The sequence below is a fragment of the Herpailurus yagouaroundi genome, unplaced genomic scaffold (assembly GCF_014898765.1).
Source record: "Herpailurus yagouaroundi ecotype Mexico unplaced genomic scaffold, PumYag 218, whole genome shotgun sequence".
Lineage (NCBI taxonomy): Eukaryota > Metazoa > Chordata > Mammalia > Carnivora > Felidae > Herpailurus > Herpailurus yagouaroundi.
The window spans coordinates 3,421,950-3,442,506 of NW_024412449.1; the positions used below are offsets into that span (position 1 = coordinate 3,421,950).

At 49.2% G+C, this 20,557-nt stretch overlaps 1 protein-coding gene across 2 annotated transcripts in view; it reads left to right on the forward strand.

The window, feature by feature from the left end:
- Positions 1-20,557, forward strand: part of GALNT18 (polypeptide N-acetylgalactosaminyltransferase 18) — a 355,336-nt gene that overhangs the window by 312,508 nt on the left and 22,271 nt on the right. The gene's annotated exons all lie outside the window — the stretch shown is intronic.

The following is a 20,557-nucleotide window of genomic DNA, read 5'->3' on the forward strand; positions in this document are numbered from 1 at the left end:
AGATGGGCTATGTGTCCTTGGTAGAGTTCCTCCATCCACCAGACATAGAAGCAGGTGCACAGGATAAGCAGTGGGTGATAAGGCAGGGCTTCTGACTGGCAGGCCTTCCCAAAGGTATCCACTAGCCCTTAAAAACTTCACTGGCTCCTGGGGGGTGGGGCAGGGCGGGTTGGATGGGGAGGAGAAAAGGAGAGGCTTAGGGCTATCACCTTAGTATGTGGTCAGGGTACACCTCATGAGGGGACTGTGGACAAATACAGAGCCTGAATCTCTTAGACTTGGTCCAAATCAGACCCTTGATATGTATTTCCAGGAACATCCCCCCCCCCCCCACACACACACACACTGACAGCTCTTGGAAAAATCTCTTGTTACCATGGCCACAGAGGCCACAGAGAGACCAGGGAAGTTCACTTATGCACAGATGAGACTGCCACGTACAACTGTGCAGGTGGTACACTGCACAACTCCAGGGGAGGGATGTGGCACCTCACATTGTTGTCTGGGGAGTAGAGACCAGCCCAAAGTTACAGTCTTTCTAGACTCTGCTAGGAGTTCCTTCCTTGATAGGAAGCTTGAAAATGCTGAAAAGCAAACAATGAGGCAATATATAGTGGTCAAGAACCAGACTGTCTGGGTTCGAATCCCAGTCAGACCACTTACCAATTGGGTTCCTTGAATAGGTGTCAAAATTTCCTCGTGCCTCAATTTTCTCACCTTTAGAATAGGGATTATAGCAGTACCTACCTTCAGGGTTATTATAAGAATTAAATCAATCAGTGCACATAAAGCACTGAGACAACAAACCTGGTACACGGTCATTGCTTACTAGATATTGGCTCTTATTATTACAAGATTGGTAAAGAAACTCAAGACTGTGTCCTTGCAAACGGGAATGGTTTAGCCTGGAGAGGAACAGATCTAAGAGAGACACGAAAATGTCCAAAATTATAAAAGGCACATATTTTTGGCTGAGTATGCAGAAACTCTTCCCAGTCATTGGCTCTGATGATACAGTGACCTCTCCATCATCAGAAGTGTCCAAGTCAACTCTGGTGGACTCCAGGGGCATTATGAAAGGTTCCTATATCATGTAGGTGCTTAAGCTAAGAAATCCCTAAGGGCACTGCCACCCTAGAATTGTAGGACCTTTTAATTCATTACATTTTTTTTCTTCTGAAATCAGTGAGAGTCCAACATGTACCAGGTCATGTTCTTGGCCCTGGGAAACAGTCATGAGCCAGATGGAAGTCACTGCCCTCATTAAGTCCCCATTCTAGGGCTGGAGACAGACTGTTCTATATTTTTTAATCCTCGAGTCTTCACCACAGCCAGGGGGCTTGAACTCTTCTCTCTCCTAAGAATTACACATGTGGCCAGAGTTGAGCCGTGTGGCTTGGATTTCAGCCAAGCACGGCCAAGAATGGTGAAGGAAGAAAAAGGTCAAGAAGGCAGGACAGCAAGATGATCCAGTTTATCCTGCTGATCCGGAGAGTCATTTCCCTTTCTCATTTCCTTCTTTCAGATTTCTAACTTATTCCATTTGGGGTTTTAAAACCAGAAAGAATCTGTATCAGTCAGGTAATAAACAATCCTCAAACCTCATTGCCATTAATCAAACAAGTTTATTTTGTCAATTCAAAAAAGTAAAACATGATTCTTAAAATCAAAATGAACATGTGACAAAAACTTATTTAATTCCTTAATCAGGGAGCCAGTAAGAAGGTTAAGCAATTCTGGAGATCATTTGAGGAGCTCAGGATCTCTAGGCATTTTCTAAAAAAGAAGGTTAGAATAAGATTGCTAGATTAGATACAAAAGCAGTCAATGTCCTATAGGGAAATAAAATCGTAGCCTTTAGTGTGATCTTTACTAGACAAATCTGGAAGTTACCATTTAACTTCCTAGTGTTTGGGTACCAGTCAAAAGGTAAATAACAAAGTCAAACACAGGTACATTCTCCTGGAAAATTGCATACCCTTGGGTGGGCTTGTTCATGCCCCAGTAGGATATTGAAAGGACAGACCGTTTCCTCTCCCGTTTTGCCTTATTTCCAGGTTTTAGACATTTCTCTTACTCTGTTCACAAAGCTGGCTAAAGGCAGAGTGCCTCTTCAGGCCATTAGTGACATCCCTTGTGGATGCGCTGTCTGACCACGTGGCCTTTCCCCTAGATTATTTCCTAAGGCAGTCATCACAGTGGACCACGGCCTGGGTGGCTTAAACAACAGAAGTATATCGTCTCACAGTTCTGGAAGCTAGAAGTCCAAGACCAAGGTGTTGGCAGAGCTGTGCTCCCTCTGAAGGCACCAGGAAAGGATCTGTTTTGGGCCTCTCTCCTAGCTTCTGGTAGTTCTTGGCTACCAAGAACTCTATTTGTGGTAGCATACCACCTTCGTGTGGTGTTCTCCCAGGTCTCTGTCCCTTGTCATAAGGATGCCAGCCATACTGGATTAGGGGCCACCCTACTCCCGTGTGTCCTCATCCTGACTTAACTAGTTACATCTGCAATGACTATTTCCAAAGAAGGTCCCATTCTGCGATACTGGGGGGTGGGGGATTAGGACTTCAACATACGAACTTTTGAGGTACACAGTTCCACCCACAACCCCCCCTCAAAGGGGAAGAGTGTGCTTGGAACTCTGATTTTCATGCCTCAGATGAAAAGTGCCTCACCTTACTTCCTCTCACGTCTATTCACCAGAGCCAGTCACACAGCCCTGCCAGCTAACTACCAAGGGTGTGGGAAGCTAGGGTTTTCTGCGTGCCCAGGAAGCCGGTCTCTGCTACAGAAACTTATATATTTGCTAAATCACTTCCACCTCTGACAAATAAGAAAACAGGAAAATGATATGAGCAGGCTAGCCTGAGCCCGTATGTACTGCAGGTCACTGACAAACACAGGGCTAGGAAGGGGCCCTGTATTTTGGCTTCCAGTTTCTCCTCCAGCTTCGATCATTCGTTCTTCAAACATAGGAGACAGGTTGCATTTCAGGAAGTCCCCATAGTTTGGAAAGTTTTGTTTTCCTTGAAAAACCAATTTAGTCTAGTGATAGGAACGGTAACATAGAGCAACTTCTAGTGGGGACACGGTGAGCTGGAAAGAGGGACTGGGTTCAACATCCGCGTTTAAACCCTGTGAGAGATTCTGCTTCCGTGTTTTTTAAAAAGTTTACTCTAATATAGTTGTGATGTTCTCAGCTCTGGGTAGGAGAAAGCATAGTGTAACTAATCAAATTAGTGAGGTGAAGCTGCTGGGAAGCATGCTAATTGGTTAATGAGTAAACGTAACCATTTTATTTAAATTAGCAGCAAATTTCAAGCTATCCTCAAAATAACTGAGAATATTAGCCCTAATTAGTGTAACAGCCTGGAAAATTTCTTCTGCTGGGAAAAATACAACAATAGGGTCTCCCCACAGACTCCATATTTATTCGATCAATCACTCCTTCACTCACTCATTCATTCATTTGCTCATTCAAGAAACATGCACGGAGCATTACACTTTATGCCACGAATTGGGAGTGGCAAAGGCACTTTGCCCAGGCCCCACATCTGGAGGGGTCCCAGTGCGGACAGGAAGCCAGGCACTGGGATCGTCACAGTTCATACGATGCAGCCTGCCGCCCCTGATCACCTTCTCATCAGCCCGTCAAAGGATGGATAGCACAGGACAGGGTCTGGGGGCTTCTCCTGTTCTTTGCTGCCTCCATCTTCTAGGCTACAAAAGGCCCAGGGAAAACAGTGCATTTCCAATGTTTATTTATTTTTGGGACAGAGAGAGACAGAGCATGAACGGGGGAGGGGCAGAGAGAGAGGGAGACACAGAATCGGAAACAGGCTCCAGGCTCTGAGCCATCAGCCCAGAGCCTGACGCGGGGCTCGAACTCACGGACCGCGAGATCGTGACCTGGCTGAAGTCGGACGCTTAACCGACTGCGCCACCCAGGCGCCCCAACAGTGCGTTTCCTACAGGAATGTGAATTCCTGGCTGTAGACGAAAGATGAAAGGATCTTTAACTCCCTCTAAAGCTTTGGAAATACTTACACCACCACGTTGTGCTTCAGGAAGTGCTTTTTGACTCAGAAATATAAAGATTAGAGTTTAAAGAAGTATTCTATTTTTACCCAGAGACAGCTTTCACGTTAGATCGGGTAGTAGGTTTCATAAAAGAAAAGTGTGGAATTCTAGATGGACTTTGGTGCCTTTGCGTTTTTAGATTTTTTTGGAATTTCTTCTTCATTTTTTAAAGTTCTAACTTGGCTGTACGTGCATATACACGTGCCACTCCCATGTGGGGCTGTAACGGAGCCAGGTCTCCCGCCCTGGCAGACGCTCCTGGGGGACATTAGAGGCCTCTCATGGACTGTGCACACATCCCCCAGATCTCCCAAGTAACACCTCAGAGACAACTGAAGAGTCTTACTTCGCGCGGCAAGAATTTAAATCACCGGCCGCTTCTCTGTGACCTTTGGAAGGTTTCTCCACTTCTCTATGATTTTTATTTATCAGTACATCAGAATGGCTGGCACTGAATGGCTGTGAGGTTTTGAAAAGCTTTCTTGAGTTTACCCCCTGGCTCTGCTAGGATCAAAGTGCGCCCCGCGCACCTCCCAGTGTGTGGCTTTGCTGCCCAGGTACCAGCTGACAAATGTTGGCACAGTGCCCTAACTGGGTTCCAGTTTGAGGGGAGCCTCAACCAGCCTTGCAACTTAGGCAGACGCCTCCAGGTCTGCATGATGCAGGGCCTCATCAGAGGTTTATTGGCCCCTGAGCTGTGGCATCTCATATTCCAGGGCCGTCATTTCCACAGGAGGCAGAGTAAGTGGTACTTCTGGTGGAATGACTGGTGACACTCTGATGGCCTGTGCATGACAGCTTCTGACCCCGTGCATAGAACATGCCTGCAGGTGCTAGATCACACCCGAGGGTGGCCTCTCCAAGTGTGCAAAAGTGGGACACTCAAGGCTGGGATGGGGAGGGCTGGCATCTGCAGTCATCCCAGCCACCCCACCCGACCCCGAACCCCCAGGGCTGGAGTGGCTCCCTTCATCCTTACAGCCCTAGAAGCATCCATGGAGACCTGGTGTCTAATGTATCCTTCCTGCGTCCCGGAGCTCAAGAACTCACTGCACTCTGTCTGCTCCTCAGTGAGGAGTGAGTGCATGGTTTTCAATCCAGCCTGCGAGCTCATTTCTTCCATACGGCCCTACTAAAGGACAGTAACTAGCCGGTCCTGGGCCGTGTGGGGGCTACTTGAGGGTGAATCCTGACTCTGCACTTAGAAGTTGTGTCACCTGGGACAGGATACTTAATTTCTCTTTACCTGGAATATCTAACTTGAAACCTAGTTCACAGTAAAAACTACTTAACTATAGGAGGTTATGTTACTAGTTTGATTAATACACATTGTATTTATATAGATGTATTTCTATATAAAAGACACGTCATATATATGTGATTGCTATGTATTAGTCTCCCTAGATACCTTCCAGGTGTCATTTCATCTTAAAGCCCCATTGCCACCTTATCCCCTCTTCAAAGATGTTGGCTCAAAGACATAAAGATGTACCCAAGTCCCCACCACAGGGAGTGGTAGATGCAGGCCCCTAGGGCCCAGAACACTATGGTAGGTGCAATTATATCACACCTCTCCCGGGGCAGAGGAAGAGGCTTGAACCTGGGAAGGGCATGCTGACCACCGGTGCTGCTTTCTTTCCTGGTACTGCCTCTCTTGGGCTCTAGATGCTTCCCCGGGGCACAGACCCATCACAAGGCTCCGTCGCAGATAACCTTAGGTGGGTCCAGGGGCTATCAGCCTGGAGCTTGTCCCCACGCTGGGTGGGGGAGCGCAGCCGGTTTGGCACCTGCTTTCAGAAACCACCCATCTCCGTTTCCCTTTTGGCGGTTGCACTCGGAGCCCGAAGCATCAGCTCAAGGTGGGGGTGCGGGCACACAGTGGGGCACCGCCGGGGATGTTGGCGCACAGATGTTGACGCCACACAGAGGGATGGTGAACTCTGCAGTGCTCCTAAGCTCCGGTGCTAAAACAAACAAAAAAAGGAGCCGCTTGATTTGTTATTCATTCCATGTGATATGTTCTTCACTTCATGTCCAGACTCCACAGTTAGAGTGGTAAACAGCGAGTTTTGCATGACTTTATTAAAGCTCCCACAGAGAGGCTGAACCTCCCCCCCCTCCACTCTCCAGCCTTTGGAGAGCTTTGCTTCTTAGGCTTCTAGCTTGGGGACAGGTCGCTGAACCAGCATCAGAGCCGCTGAACTTAGATCCCACCTTGGACCTGGCTCTGTGCTGACAAATCCCTTCACCGCCCCCCAACCCCTTGAGTCAGCTTCCTGATCCGTCAAATGGGGCGGATGCCAAATTTAAATGAAGGAGCACACCCATATGTGCCTCACTCCAAGCCTGGCACAGGACCCTGCTCAGTAAGGTGGGTTTCCTATTCTAATTAGGGCAGTGTCCCCACACTTTTGAGAACTCGCTAGTCTGCCTAGAGATAATACTGACAACAGCTTACCTTTGTTTACTGCTCCTTGGCATCTTTCTAAATGCTCTGTGTGCATAATCTCAGCTAACGCCCTCAGCAGCCCTGGGAAGTAGCTTCTGCGGTTACCCATTTGTACAGTGGAGAAAACCAGCCTCCAGGCAGTAATGTAACTTGTTCAGGGTCATGGGATTCCCAGCTGGTGGCATTTATTGGCACAGATGCCAAGCCGATGCCCAGAGCCATGCCTGAGGACTGCTTCCCTACTTTCATCAACTGTGGCCTCTGCTCTCAGGGAGTTCTCTGGGCAGACAGGACAAGAAGCCGCCACAGTTTGGTGCTGCCCCTTGGAGGGGTTCAGAGTGTCCTTGCAGGACGAATAAAGGCTGCCATGACCCTATAGGGGTGGGAGGTTTTAACCTACCACCAGGCCTGCTCTTCTTCTTAGGATCTAAAGGAAAAGGGAGTCTGATTTGCAGTTTCCTCCCTGAAGGGACTTATGGCAGGTTCCTGAGACTAGGCTGAAGGCGATTGGCAAACACTAGCCAGCTGGCACTGCCCTTCCCCATCCACCCTGGGCTCTGACCCAGAATGCAGGTGGGTTATAGCCCTCTCTTGACTCATGAGGACTCCCTACATGTGCCTCCTGCCTTTGGGGTTCCCCCTTCCTCCCCATTGGAAGACATCTAGTCTCAGCATTCCAGGAGCAAAGCGTCAATCCACTTCTCCCCCGTTCTTACCCTTCAGATCTCAGCCAAAGTCCATTTCCCCAGACCACCCTATCCTAGGTGTTCTCACTAGTTACTCTCAAATCTCGGCAACCATCTGATTGCTTCACAGCTCCTGTAGTATCTGGACGCATGTGATCCTAATCACAGTGGGCGCTTAGTCGTCAGTTTGTCTCCTTGTAAAACAGACTTATGCTCTACCACTAGATCACAAGCTCCTTGAGGGCAGGCACTTGCTTGTCCCTCTAGTGAATCCCTTGAGCCTAGCACACTGCCTGGCACAGAGCAGGCACTCAGCACGCCTCCACTTAGTAAATGACTCGGTTCATAAAGTTGGATTTTTGGGTAATTGAAGGTAGTCTTCCTAACAAAGACCTCCTAGCAGCCTGCCCAGCGCACTGGCTTTGCCACTTACCAGCCTTCACCCGAAGCCTGATTCTTCTGTAAAATGGAGTTACAGACATCCATCTGATAGAGGTTTTGTGAGGATTAGGTGGAGAAATACATAAGGCTCTCAGCCCGACGCCTGGTATACTGTAAATCCGCAGTCACTATATAGCAGTTGCTGTTTTTGTTAGTAATACAAGTTACTAATAGTCAAGATCTGGCAGGCTCAGTATCGCTTTTTAGACCCACTATCTTTTTGTGGGGACCTACAGACAGGAGCTTGAGAGATATACGCACCCCCACTGAAATGGAAGCCAGATCCAGGGCCTTTTTCTTGATGAGGTCCAGTTGTTGTGGGTGCAGGTTGGGCAGGAGTGGGGAAGGAGAGCCCGGCCATCAAGGCCTCCCCTGCCACCATGCTTGCTGGCACACAGAGGCAGCCTGCCTTCCCTTTCGACTCAACCTTCAGGCAAGAGAGCTTTCTCCCATTGACCGTGCAGGACATTCAGCCTCGCTGGACTCTGATCAACCAGCAGTAGCATCAGTGTGGACCCGAACACCTCCGTGCATTTCCCTGTGCCCTGGAGGAGGGTGGTACCAACCCCTGGCTGAGAATGTGATAAGGAACATAGGAAACGAGGCTCCAGGACTAGGATATGGTTGGTGGCATGGAGTGGGGACGTCTGAGTGGTGTTTAGATCAGGGCAGCTTGTGGACATGCTGGCCTATTTCAAGAAATTTCCTAAGGAGTTGTGTTCAGAATGTATTATGGGCATAAATGGGTTCTTCTATTTGATTTTTTCCAACTAACTCCATTGTCACCACACAGCCTTTGTCCCCGCTGCTTTTTCTGAAATCTGTTCATCGCTGTGCATTAGTCTGCCAGCATAGAGCGTTAGTGGAGTCCTTGAGGTTAGCACTGTGTTAATATACTGGGAATTTCAGCAGAGCCGGGCCCTCTAAATCAATCACCAGAACAGCTTTATTTTTTTTTTTCTTGCTCAAAAATACACTATTAAATGCAGGAACACGTGTGGGAGTGGAGGTTGACTTGGGTGAAGGACACGCTTAGAAGGAAAATTTCATAACATTTTTTTTTCTGCAGGAAAAAGGCCTTGCTGGTCTTAATTCTTGTAGAACTGAGCTACAGAACACATTTATGTCTCTGCAGTATCTTTAGCTCCTCAGAATATCCTGAGCTGCTCAGAAGTCACTCAGTCATATTTGCCTGGGGCGTTATAGGTGTTTAACAAATATATATTAAAGAAAGAAATGATTGAATCCGTGGAAAATTAAAGCCTTTTAAGTGATGATCATAAAGGGGACTGAGCCGGGATTTACCTTCTTGGCTCCTCTGGGGGAAGAGGGGGGGGTTCTAGAGTGGCAAGGTTTGAGCTGGTACCTACCTGTGAAGAATGAGGACGGTTGATGCTATAGGAGCGTTTCAGCCCTCACAGCTAGGTGGTCATGATATGTCCAGGAGGATATGGTGGGTAGAGGGCTTCATCCAGGGAGGCAAGTGAAGACCAGGAGCAAGTGTAAACTCCTTTCCCCCTCAGTTTGCTATGAAGGGATGGAAAGAAAAAGAAGCTGGCTACCAAGAGGGGGGAGATGTTGAGAGAACATGTGTATTCTGATTTGCTTTTTAAGGGAAGCAATATGGGAGCGTGTCTGAGGCTGAGAGGAGGAAGTCCGTAGAGAAAGAGGGCTCATATGGGGAGAGAATGAAGCAACACTCTTGGGTGGGGAAAGAGCAAGGACAGGAGAGGATGGGGTCCAAGGCCAGTGGGCTGGCCCTGGACTTCAAGGGTAGGATGGAGGTTTGTCCAAGAGGAAGGAGTTTGCAGGCTGTCTTGCAAGTCAAGCATGAGGGCTCTGCTTGTATTCGAGAGTAGAGAAGGTATAGAAACCCCGCGGAGGGGGGTGGCTCAGAGGCACACCAGAAGGCCTAGCGTGGAGGGCGGTGTGCAGGGGCCCAGCTGAGGTTGAAAACCAGGAGTCTGTGGAGGGTCTCATGTGCCCCGTGCCATGATTTTTCCTGGGTGTGCCCAGTATCCCGGGAGAGGGTGTGGAGAAGGCGAATCAGCTGCAGAGGTGGGGCTCACGGGGTGTCAAAGGCGGAAGGAATAAGGAGCGAAAGACTGGAAGGTGCTGGCAAGGGGATAGTTGAAGGAACGTGGGTGCAGCCTTTCAGGAATGTGGAGAGACTGGGAGGGAAATGAAGGTAGGGGAGGAAAGGAAAAAAAAAAGGGGGGGTTCTTGTTCCAGAGGTGTCAGATTGATGAGCAGGCATTCGGGAAGTGAGAGAATGAGTAATCAAGATGACAGGTGGTTGGGGGAACGTAGGGCAGAGGAGGGGAAGATCTCAGGGGACAACAGTTCCAGGCACTGAGAGCCAGGGTCCCCGGGTGTGAGTGACTGAAGCGCAGTACAGGTGGCCCTCCCCGTGGCTGAGGTCCCAGTGCAGGTGGGGCCATTCATCATCTGAGGAGCTGCCCAGTGGGATGGCAGCGGCGGGAGGGTGGCAGAGGACTGCCTGGGAAGCACTTGGGTGAGAAGCACAAAGCGGGCAGCGCTTAAGTGGGGTCTGATGGCTGAGGCCTAAGGAGGGGAGGTTTCTGTACCGGGATGGAGGGTTGGGGTGGAGAAGGGGCGCTGCTGCAGGGAGAGGAGACTGTCAGCTCCGCCTCGTGTCCCTGATGGGAGAAGCAGCAGAGTCAAAGCCCACAAGAGTAGCATTATCCTTCGGGAAAAGCCATGTGTGGGTAGAGAAAGGACAAGTCCTTTTTGGCTGGAAAGGACTGTCCTTGAAAGATACTGGGTGTTCTGTAGGCATTTGGGGAAGGTTTAAGAGTCAGGGGGAAGCAAAGGAAGATTGGCCAAGAAAGAAGCACAGAGCATATTAGGGGTTGAGAGAGGACGAGAAAGCCCCACAAAGACACCAAAAGTTAAACCAGATGTTTAAGAGGGTGGCTGGAAGGAAAGGGACGGCAGAATCAGATTGGGGAGCCCCATCTCCTTGTATGCAGCTACTGCAGTCACCTTGGGCCCCACAAAGTACCCTCCCCTAAGGCTCTCCTGGTGAACGAACCCCATCCCGGTCACATCAGCCCAGGATCAGCAGGGCTTCCTGGAGCTTTCCCCTCTGCCACTGGAAGGGATCAGAGTCCCAGCTGCCAAGGAGAAAAAGGGCGGAGCCATGGTGACTTGGAGAGGTCAGGGAAGACTTCCTGGAGGAGGAGCCGCACCTGGACCTCAAAGAGTAGGATGTGCACAAACAAAAGCAAAGCAGGAAGAACACTTCAGGAGTGGGGGCCGCAGGTGGGAAGGGGTAGAATGGAACCTTCCTTTCCTCCTTTAGTAAGAAGCAGGGTATTGTAGTGCTTGGGAGCCGAGTTTGGGGGCCAGGTGACCGGAGTCCAGTTACCAGCTTTGCTACTTGCTCTGCATTCATTTACCTCCGTCTAATTCAGTTTTCACACCTAAAAAAGGAGATGATAATATTCCACTTATCCAGGGTTATTTTGAGGATGGAAGAAGTATCTGTGAAGCATTTAGCTTCACTGACATAGAGGTCGTTAAATAATATCATTAGTATAATTATTTTCATTAATCAGGAGGGAAAAGTAACAGCAGTTTGCTGAGTACCTACACTCTGTGCCATATATTTAACAAACATGCCTGTGAAAGGAGCTACCTGTATCATTTTTGCTGCCTAGAAAACTACCCCCCAAAATTTAGTGGCTTAAGATACATCCATTTAGGAGCACCTGGTTGGCTCAGTCGGTTGAATGTCTAACTCTTGATTCCAGCCCAGGTCATGATTATGAGACGGAGCCTGAATCGGGCTCTGTGCTAAGCATGGAGCTTAAGATTCTCTCCCTCCGCCCCTCTCCTGCTTGTACATGGCACACATATGCATACTCTCAAAAAATAAAAATTTAAACTAAAAGATACATCCATCTATTTAGCTCAAGACTCTGAAGGTCAACAATTTGAGCTGGGTGGGGTGGGGTGGGCTGGCCCTGCCTTCTGATGGTTTCAGCTGGGCTCAATCAGGCATCTGTGGCCAAATGCTGGTCAGCTAGTTGAGTCGGCCTCCAGAGGTTGGCTGACTGTCAGCTGGAAGGAGGGAGTGTCTGGAGCATGTGTGTTTCATCATCCAAAAGGATGATCCAGGCTGCTTCACATGATGGCAGTGACGGGTTTCTAAGAGCACCAAGAAAGGGCAAGCATCCCTGTAGAAGTCTCTGCTTGCATCGCATTTGCTGTGAAAATTTTGTCATTGCCCAAAGTTAGTCACAAGGCCAAGCCCAGCCTCACAGGGCAGAGTCTGCATGCAAGAATGGGGAAAACTGTGGCCATTCTTCTAATATAGAACAATGGCTTTTCAAATTCACTGTGTTATTTCATTCATTTGCTCACTCATTTATCCAAAAATATTTATTGAGCACCTGTCTTGAGGTGTGGCGAGAAAAGAAACCTCCCCCCAAGTGGCCTCAGTTTCCTAATACCTTATCATAGTGCAATCTATCTGGCACTGCTGTCTGAGGTCTGTAACATCCAGTAAAGACATGAGCTGGACCTTGGTTCCCCAGTAAAACAGGTCATACTCTTCTCAGGGCAGAGGGAGGTAGAGATGCAGATAGTGTTGGAGCAGGCACAAGAGAGATTTACATTTGCAAATCAGAATCAGGCACCAAGATTTCATCCACATGAGCTCTATATCTCTGAGCGGACTTCTCCCTACTGGGTCTTAATGGGCAGGTTTTGTTTCCATGCTCTGTCCCCTGTCTTCCTGGTCACGGAGATTGCTGGTGAGTCCAGACCATCATTGACTTCATGTGTTAAAATCTCGGTCAAACACACACATACACTCTCTCTTCCCCGCTTCTTCCCCCAACCCCTCCTCCCTGGGAATATTCTAAACTCTTCTTAATTCAGTGCAGGATAACAGTTGTGGTGTGCCATCAAATGATTGAGCTCTCTGCCCCTCCACCCCCATCACTGCTCATGGGTCCAGGTAAGAATTAGGTGTGGCACAGATGGTGTCCTGGGAGCAAATATTGAGAATCTTGTCCTAGAGAGAGAGAATCCCATTCTGTCTAAACTATTAATCCACAAGGTTATATGGAAGGTGTTGTCCAAGGTGCTGGTCTAAAATGGAACAGAGAGCTTAGAGGAGTCTTTGAGTGACATGAAACAGGTACTAGGGAGGAAGCCTGGATGATTTCTCACCTGGAGTTCAAGGTCCCTGGAATAGTTTATTAACACATTCAATCAGCTAATGTTTTGAGTATAGGTCATATATCAAACAGCAGTTTGGACAATAGATACAATAATGAGCAAGACCAGCGTGGTTCCTACCCTCGGGAAACTGGTAACCCAATGGGAGAGAGGTTACAAAACATTACTAATGGCTAACACTAACCAGTGCTCAGTCCATACAATTCCCCCAACAACTCTGTGCGACAGGTACATTATCGCCTGCTTTTACAGATGAGTAAATTGAAAGAATGAATGGGCCAAATACATGGTTTGTAGTCACACAGCTAGTGAACAATGAGAGGGGGCACTCAAATTAGGCAGTTCCGATCCAGAGTCAATCTTTCTTGAGTCAACTCCTTCCCCTCCCTCCACTAGATCAAGTTTTCTTGGTATCTATTTTGAAGTCCTTTGTTGTTTGAAGATCCTGCATCACATTCTGTGATTCTATTTTTGTGTGATTATTTGGTGAGGGAGCATAGCACAATCGTCGTGTTGGTCAGTTCAGGGTTCGTTATGCTCCAGTAACACATGACCTCGAAATCCCAGTGGCTTACAATAACAAACATTTCTCGGTCGTGCTACATGTCCAAGTCTTTGCTGACCTGATCTCCCCTTTTGCAGCCTTGTCAAAAGCAGCCAATAGGAACACAGGCATGCTCTTCATCAAAAGCACAGTCCAAGTTACTACAGGCAACAGTTATACCAGATGTCTCACCCCTGCATAAAAGAGGATGCCATCTTTCCAGCTTCCGGGGATGGTTCCTCACTGCCCACTTTCTGGCCCCAAAGTCAGTGTCCCATATTATAGAGTTTCATAGCACCCCTCATATAGTATCAGTTTATCATTCAGCTTAGGCTGATGGTCCCCAAATCTCAGTGACTTACAAGAAATGCTTATTTCCTGCTCATGCTCTATGGTCATCATGGTTTAGCTCCAGCTGTGTCACCTCTCCTTTTTCTGGGACCGAAGTAGCAGCCCCCATCTGGGATGCTGTCAGTCCAATGGCAGAGAGTGAGGAGAGATGTGGTAGATCACGACTGCTCTTAAAGCTTTTGATTGCAAATGGAGCAGGTCTCTCCCACTCCCATTCGTTAAAGGCATGTGGCCAATTCTGACACTAACAATGCAGGGACATGTAATAGCTCTGTCGGGAGGGGAACACAGGAGGAGTTTCATAAGACAGAGCAGTGAGTCAATCTGTTCAAGTGGTTGAAGAGCATGCATTGACTGTCACCAGCTGATAGCAAATTGGCAGACGGTTGTGTTTTGGAAATGAAGAATGCCAGGGCATTTTCCTAAGGGCACCTGATATGCTCCATTTTAGCTGTTTGTCAGTGGGTAGACACAGCTTGTATCAGACAAGCAGACACAGCTATGAAGGACTCTGAGCAGTACCTTCCAAAATAGGGACCAAAACAGGACCCAACAGTCAGCAGGTGTTTGAAATTTCTTGAAGATAGCGAATGTCCCAGTGAACAAACGAGCTGTTTGCTCATGCAAGGGGAGGGAGTTATTATCAACAGCAACAACTGAAACAACGTGGGCAGCTTTGGTTAAAAATGAAGGGTGGGGGGCGCCTGGGTGGCTCAGTCGGTTGGGCGTCCGACTTCAGCTCAGGTCATGATCTCGCGGTCCGGGAGTTCCTGCCCCACGTTGGGCTCTGTGCTGACAGCTCAGAGCCTGGAGCCTGTTTCAGATTCTGTGTCTCCCTCTCTCTCTGACCTTCCCCCATTCATGCTCGGTCTCTCTCGGTCTCAAAAATGAATAAACGTTAAAAAAATTTTTTAAAAATGAAGGGTGGGTGCAATTATAGAAAACCTGGGTAATTCACTACATAGACTCAAAAGTTTGACTGGGGTAGGGGTGGCAGGAATGGGGACAGCTCCAGGGGCCTCAGCAGTAAGAGTTTATGGATCCATGTCTTAGCCACAGAGCTGCCTCATCTGTGTCTCTCCAGCTCATTGTAGGCCAAGTGCGATGACCCCCGCTCCCCTCCCACCTCTTCACAACTGCCTGCCCCAGTCCTTGGCCCTGCACCCTCTCACCTTGTTGTGAAATGCACAGGCAGAGAGCGGGAGGAGCAAGGGAGGGGAAGCAGCAGGACCCGGATGAGCAGCTAAGGCCCAGGTCGGGGCAATTAGCAAGCACTGCTCCCCAGACACAGGAGGCTGCAGAAAAAGATGGCTCAGGCAGTGATCCCAGTCCAGGGCACCTGTTCCTAGTCTCATCCTGGGCCACACCAATCTTATTTTCCTATAACTTGGGCTTCCTCTGAAATTCTCAGCTTCTCTTATACTTACATGATAGGTAATATTCAGATGCTCAGCCTACTCCTAGGTGCTTACTAAGGCTATGTGAACCTCCGGGCCCACTAGCTTTTCACCCACTAAAGAAAGCATACTGGCATGCACGTGAGGGGGATCTTTATCTTGTTAAAAAAAAAAAACAAAAACAAATTCATGAACTTCAGTAATTATTAAAACACGTGCCTTGCTTTATAATAAATGAACAAAACATGTACACACATGCCACTTACATTCACCCAGTAGCTAAAGACCACTGTGATTTGATCCTCTTGGTTCATCCCCTTTGGGGTTCTTGAAAGGTCTCCTGGGTATTCTAGATTAATCAAGACTCTTAGTTGCAAATGACAAAGACCCAACTCCAATGCAAAAAAGTTTTTATCTCCTCTAACGGACAAGTCCACGTCTGTCTCCAACCTCAGGCAGGGCTGGATCCAGGGGCAGGAATGAGGCTTGCTGTACTCTTCCCTTCCCTTCCCCTCTCCTCCTCCTCCTCTTCTCTCTCTCCCCCCTGCCTGCCCTCCTCCTATTCTGGCTATGGTTCCCTTCATATGTAACCTTAGTCTCTCCTGTTTTCAAGGGGAAGGGACTTCCCTGATTTACTTGAGGAAGAAAGCAACAGTAGCTCGGGGCCTAGAGCCTTCCAGCATGATCCCACAAATAGAAAATCTGAGGGAGAACTTTTATTGGCCCAGACTGATTAACATGTCCATTCTAGAACCAGGGCAGTGGAGTACCCTGACCAGCCAACTGAAATAGGCCTATGACCATTATGGTCCAAGTGAGGCAAAATACTGTTGCAAGATAGCAGATAAAGTTCCTAGCATCAAGAATCCTGCAGTGGCCTCCTCCGGTTTGTCTCTGCTCTCACTGGTAATCCGTTCCGGCTAGGTTTCCATGTGGGAAGCCCAGGATGACCCCTGCTGCCTGGCTCTCTCCCGGGGACAGAGGGGCTGGCAGGGGAAACACTGAAGCCAGGCGACACCAGGAGCTCAGAATGACACAGGAAGAGAAGGCAGAGCTAAGTGAGGGGTTCAGGTTGCTGACTGGGTTGACTGGTCTGCAAACAGCCTCCTAGACCGTGGTGGAGAGATGGCTGCCCCTTCCCCACCCCTGTGGGTACAAGGCCCAGAATGAGACACACAAGCTGTGAATCTAAGTCAAACTTTCCAAGCCCAGCAATCGTGCTGAGCAGCTGTTTGCCTGGCTGTCCTGCTCAGGTGCACAGTGGGGGGCAGAAAACGGGCATTGCTTAGGCGTCTCTACTCAGTCTGATGTTCCAACACAACACCCTAGTCCAAAGCTCGCTTTTCTCCCCATGGCCTCATGAGCGACCTCCTCCAAACAAGCCTGCAGAGGTGGCCATGTCACCTCTACCCCAGCTCACTTTCCGGGCACCCTGGATGGTTCTGACCCAAACCACTCTGAGGATTCTTCATAGGCGCTCACAAGTGGAGGGACAGTTAACCTGAAGTCAGAGCTCACATGTGCTGTCTGAACTCTTCAGCCCCGAGCTGCTCGTCTGGCCTTCTCTCCCCACCCCCGTAGGGACCCCCCTCTTTCACCCAACATGGCAAGGTAGTGCCGAGCCTCTGACTTGGCTTGTCTTGTCCCTTCTGACAGCAGTCCCTCACCCCTGTCACTTGTCTGGGAAAACTACGCTCTCCTCGGCTCTTCTCAAAACTCCTCACTCACCAACTAGCCCCAGACGGAGTAAATCACTCCAGCTCTGGCCCCTCTGGCACTTTGACCTGCTCTTACTCTGCTCTAAGCCTGGCCATGAGGCTATTCTCTTCCCTTCACAGCAGGCCTGTCTCCCCACCAGGCTCCCCGAGGGAGGATGCAGGTGTCTTTCTCCCCTGCTTCCCCATTGCCCGTCTCAGGCCACACGCTAGTGGGCACGAAGGCGTGTTTGCTAATTAAACCGGATCGATGTGCTGAGTGCCGGTTATACACCTCCCCACACACACCTGGGGGACTCACATGCTTAGCCCCACCTGTTCCCCTCCACCAGGGAAATGGGCTCACGAGGAGGGGGAGGGGAGGCCTTGAGCTAGGGACCTTGCTTTCCACACTTGGGCTCCTTCACAGCTATGGCAAACAGAATGTTTATACAGGTTTTCATTCCCTTGATGTACCTGGTTCTGTGCTTAGTGAACACGAGATCATTTTGGAAAGGACTCCCCTTCACTGCTGATTTAGCATCAGTGCCCCGCAGCCCTCAGCACTGTAACTAACCTCTGTGTCGAGGGGTTAATGACTAGTAACCAAACCCTTAAATCAGCCTGCCCTATCTGCAGAGGGGCCAGCAGCTCATTCTCGGTAAAGAGGACAAACAGCCCATTTCCAGCACACATTACAGATGTCAGAGTCACTACTCTAAATTGAGATTTAATAAAGCAAGCCTCTACTCCCTCTCTGCCCCTCCCCCTGCTCCCTGCCTGCTGTTTCCATGAATTCTTACCCACAGATCCACTGGTCAGGTAGGCTCAAGATGGGGGTGGGGGGGCAGAGAGGAGGGGGTTGGGGCAGGGCAGCTGGAAGCAGTCCCTTCCCTGTGTCTCCTCCTATGAAGAGCTCCATCCTTCCTGCCTTGTTCTGTGCCCCGCAGGCCCTGTGGCCAGACTGGGGGCCATCAGTATCCTAATCCTCACAGTCGCATTTTACAGGTCAGGAAACTGAGGCTTAGAGTGGTTTCCCAGCTACAAAGGGAGGGTGGAGGTGCTGAGTGAAGACGCGGGTCCACCTGACTCTCCCACGTGACCACCTTCACCTGAACCAAGCCATTCTCAAATGTTCACACACAGACTCACGTGGAGGGCTTGTTAAAATACAGACTCCTGGGCCCCGCTCAGAGTTTGATTCAGCAGGTCCGGGGTTGGGCTCAAAATGTGCATTTCTATCAAGTTCCCAGATGATGCTAGGACCACACTTTGGGAACTATGGTCCTAAACAGTGGTGCTTCCTACCACCTTGGCCACCCACATCAGAGTCTTGGAAACCGTGCCCCTGAAGATGGGGATCCCTGTTGGTCCCACAATGAGAGGCTTGGAATCCAGGCGGTCATAAGTGCTGTCCCCATGTTTCCTCCCTGGGCTGCCCCAAAATGTCCTTCATACAGCTAGTTTCAACCCTGGCTACACATTGGAATCACCTGGAACACCCCGCATGCCTAGGTCTCACCTGCTAAAACTGATTTATCCTTTTCCTTATTGAGAGAGAGAGAGCGCGAGCATGCACGTATGCACACGAACAGGGAAGGTCAGAGAGAATTTTAAGTACCCTTCACGTTCACAGAGCAGAGCTCAAACCCAAACTCAGATCACAAGCTGACCTGAAACCAAGTGTCAAATACTGAAGATTTGAGATACCCAGGTGCCCCTAATTTGTATATATTTTTATGTTTCATATTTGAGAGACCGAGCAGGTGTGCATACTCACACACTAGCAGGGAAGGGCAGAGAGAGAGGGAGATAGAATTCCAAGCAGGCTCCACTTTCAGAGCAGAGCTCAAAGCCAAACTGAGATCATGACCTGAGCTGAAACGGAGAGTCAAGTACTTAATGACTGAGCCACGCAAGCACCCCTGAATTTTTAAGTTTTATATTTATATATATATTTTTTAATTGAGAGAGAGAGAGAGAGAGAGAGAGAAAACACACACATGAGCAGGGAAGGGCAGAGAGAGAGGGAGAGAGATTTTCAAGAAGGCTCCATGCTCACAGAGCAGAGCTCAGACCCACAAACTAGGAGATCATGACCTGAGCTGAAACCAAGAGTCAAATACTTAACTGAGCCACCCATGCACCTGGATTTACACTTTAAGTTTTATGGATTTTGAGAGCAAGCAAGAGAGAGTGCTCAAAACAGCAGGGAAGGGCAGAGAGAGGGAAGAGAATTTCAGGCAGGCTCCCTACTTACAGAGCAGAGCTCAAATCCACAAACTGTGAGATTGTGACCTGACCCGAAACCAAGAGTCAAATACTTAACCACTGAGCCACCCAGGCGCCCCGCATTTATACTTTTTAAGTTTTATGTATTTTTTGAGAGAGAGAGAGCATGAACAAGCGAGAGCACTCACACACGAGCAGGGAAGGGCAGAGAGAGGAGAGAATTTCAAGCAGGCTCCGAGCTTGCAGAGCTCAAACCCACAAACTGTGAGAGCGTGACCTGACCTGCAACCAAGAGCCGAATATTTAACCAACCGAGCCACCCAGGCGCCCCGGATTTATACTTTTCAAAGCTCCCCAGGTGGTTCTACTGTGCAAGGTAGAGGGCAATGCCTTAGCTTGATTGCATTTAGGAGTATGTCGCTTTGATCCCTCTATCCTCCCCCATTTCATTTGCTCACAGATCTTTCTCTTCTTCCAAAGCCCAGCACCCATCCTCTCCTCCAAGAAGCCCACCATGCAGTAGCCCCAGAGATTGGCTCTCCCTTTAGTGATCTTTACCAACAGCCCTCCTCCCCGCCCCTGCCATTTTGACTCTTTGTAATTGCACCATTGTTTCTAATTTTCCACCCCGAGACTTTCACTCCCCTGGTGTGTCCCCCCACCCCCACAGAGAGCTGGTCTCTTAAGTCTTTGTTGGGCAGCAACAATCCTCCAGGGTACATACAGATATCCTGCAAGTATCCAAAGAAATGACCACAAGGACCCTGCTTCGCCCTCGGTCATTTTTCCCATGAAAGCACCCTGCAAATAAAGTTTTCTCCCTGTGGTACCTTCTAGAACCTCTTGTAAAGAGTGTCCCACAATGACTCTCTGCCTTCCATCCCCTCACCACCCTCTAGGCTGAGGGAGTTTTCAGCCAAATACCACCACTGCTGCCCCGTGTCTTTCAATGTCTCTACCTTACCTTATTTTTCAAGGGCAGCCACTCAGTAGGCCCGGCAGTGTTGCCAAGGAAACATCACTTAATGAAGGAAATAAAGCTGCTCAAGATCCACCTGGCCTTTGTTTGGAAGGGAGCTGGGACTTCTGTTGCACCTCGAAACCATATTATTAAGTCATTTAACAAACCCCGTTTTGCTCCATGTTCCTGACTTGCCTGGAAGACCCTCGTCCCTCTCCCTCTGCCCGTCTTGGCCTCTGCTCTGGGGAGGCCCTGCTGAGGGCTGGGGGAGATGAGACCATCAGGGGTGGCCCACCCGAGAGTGGGGTGAAGGCACTGAATTGCCAAGGTCTCTGCCTTCCCCAGGAGCCTCCTCCAGGCAGGGGGGAGAGAGCACCTGCCTGCCTTTGCCTCTGGCAAAGTGTTTACAGCCTCTTAGCCTCAGTTTCTTTATCCTTACAACTGGAAGGTGACCGCAGATACGGAAAGTACCCTGCAGAGGGCCTGGCATATAGGTGCACAAAAGTATATT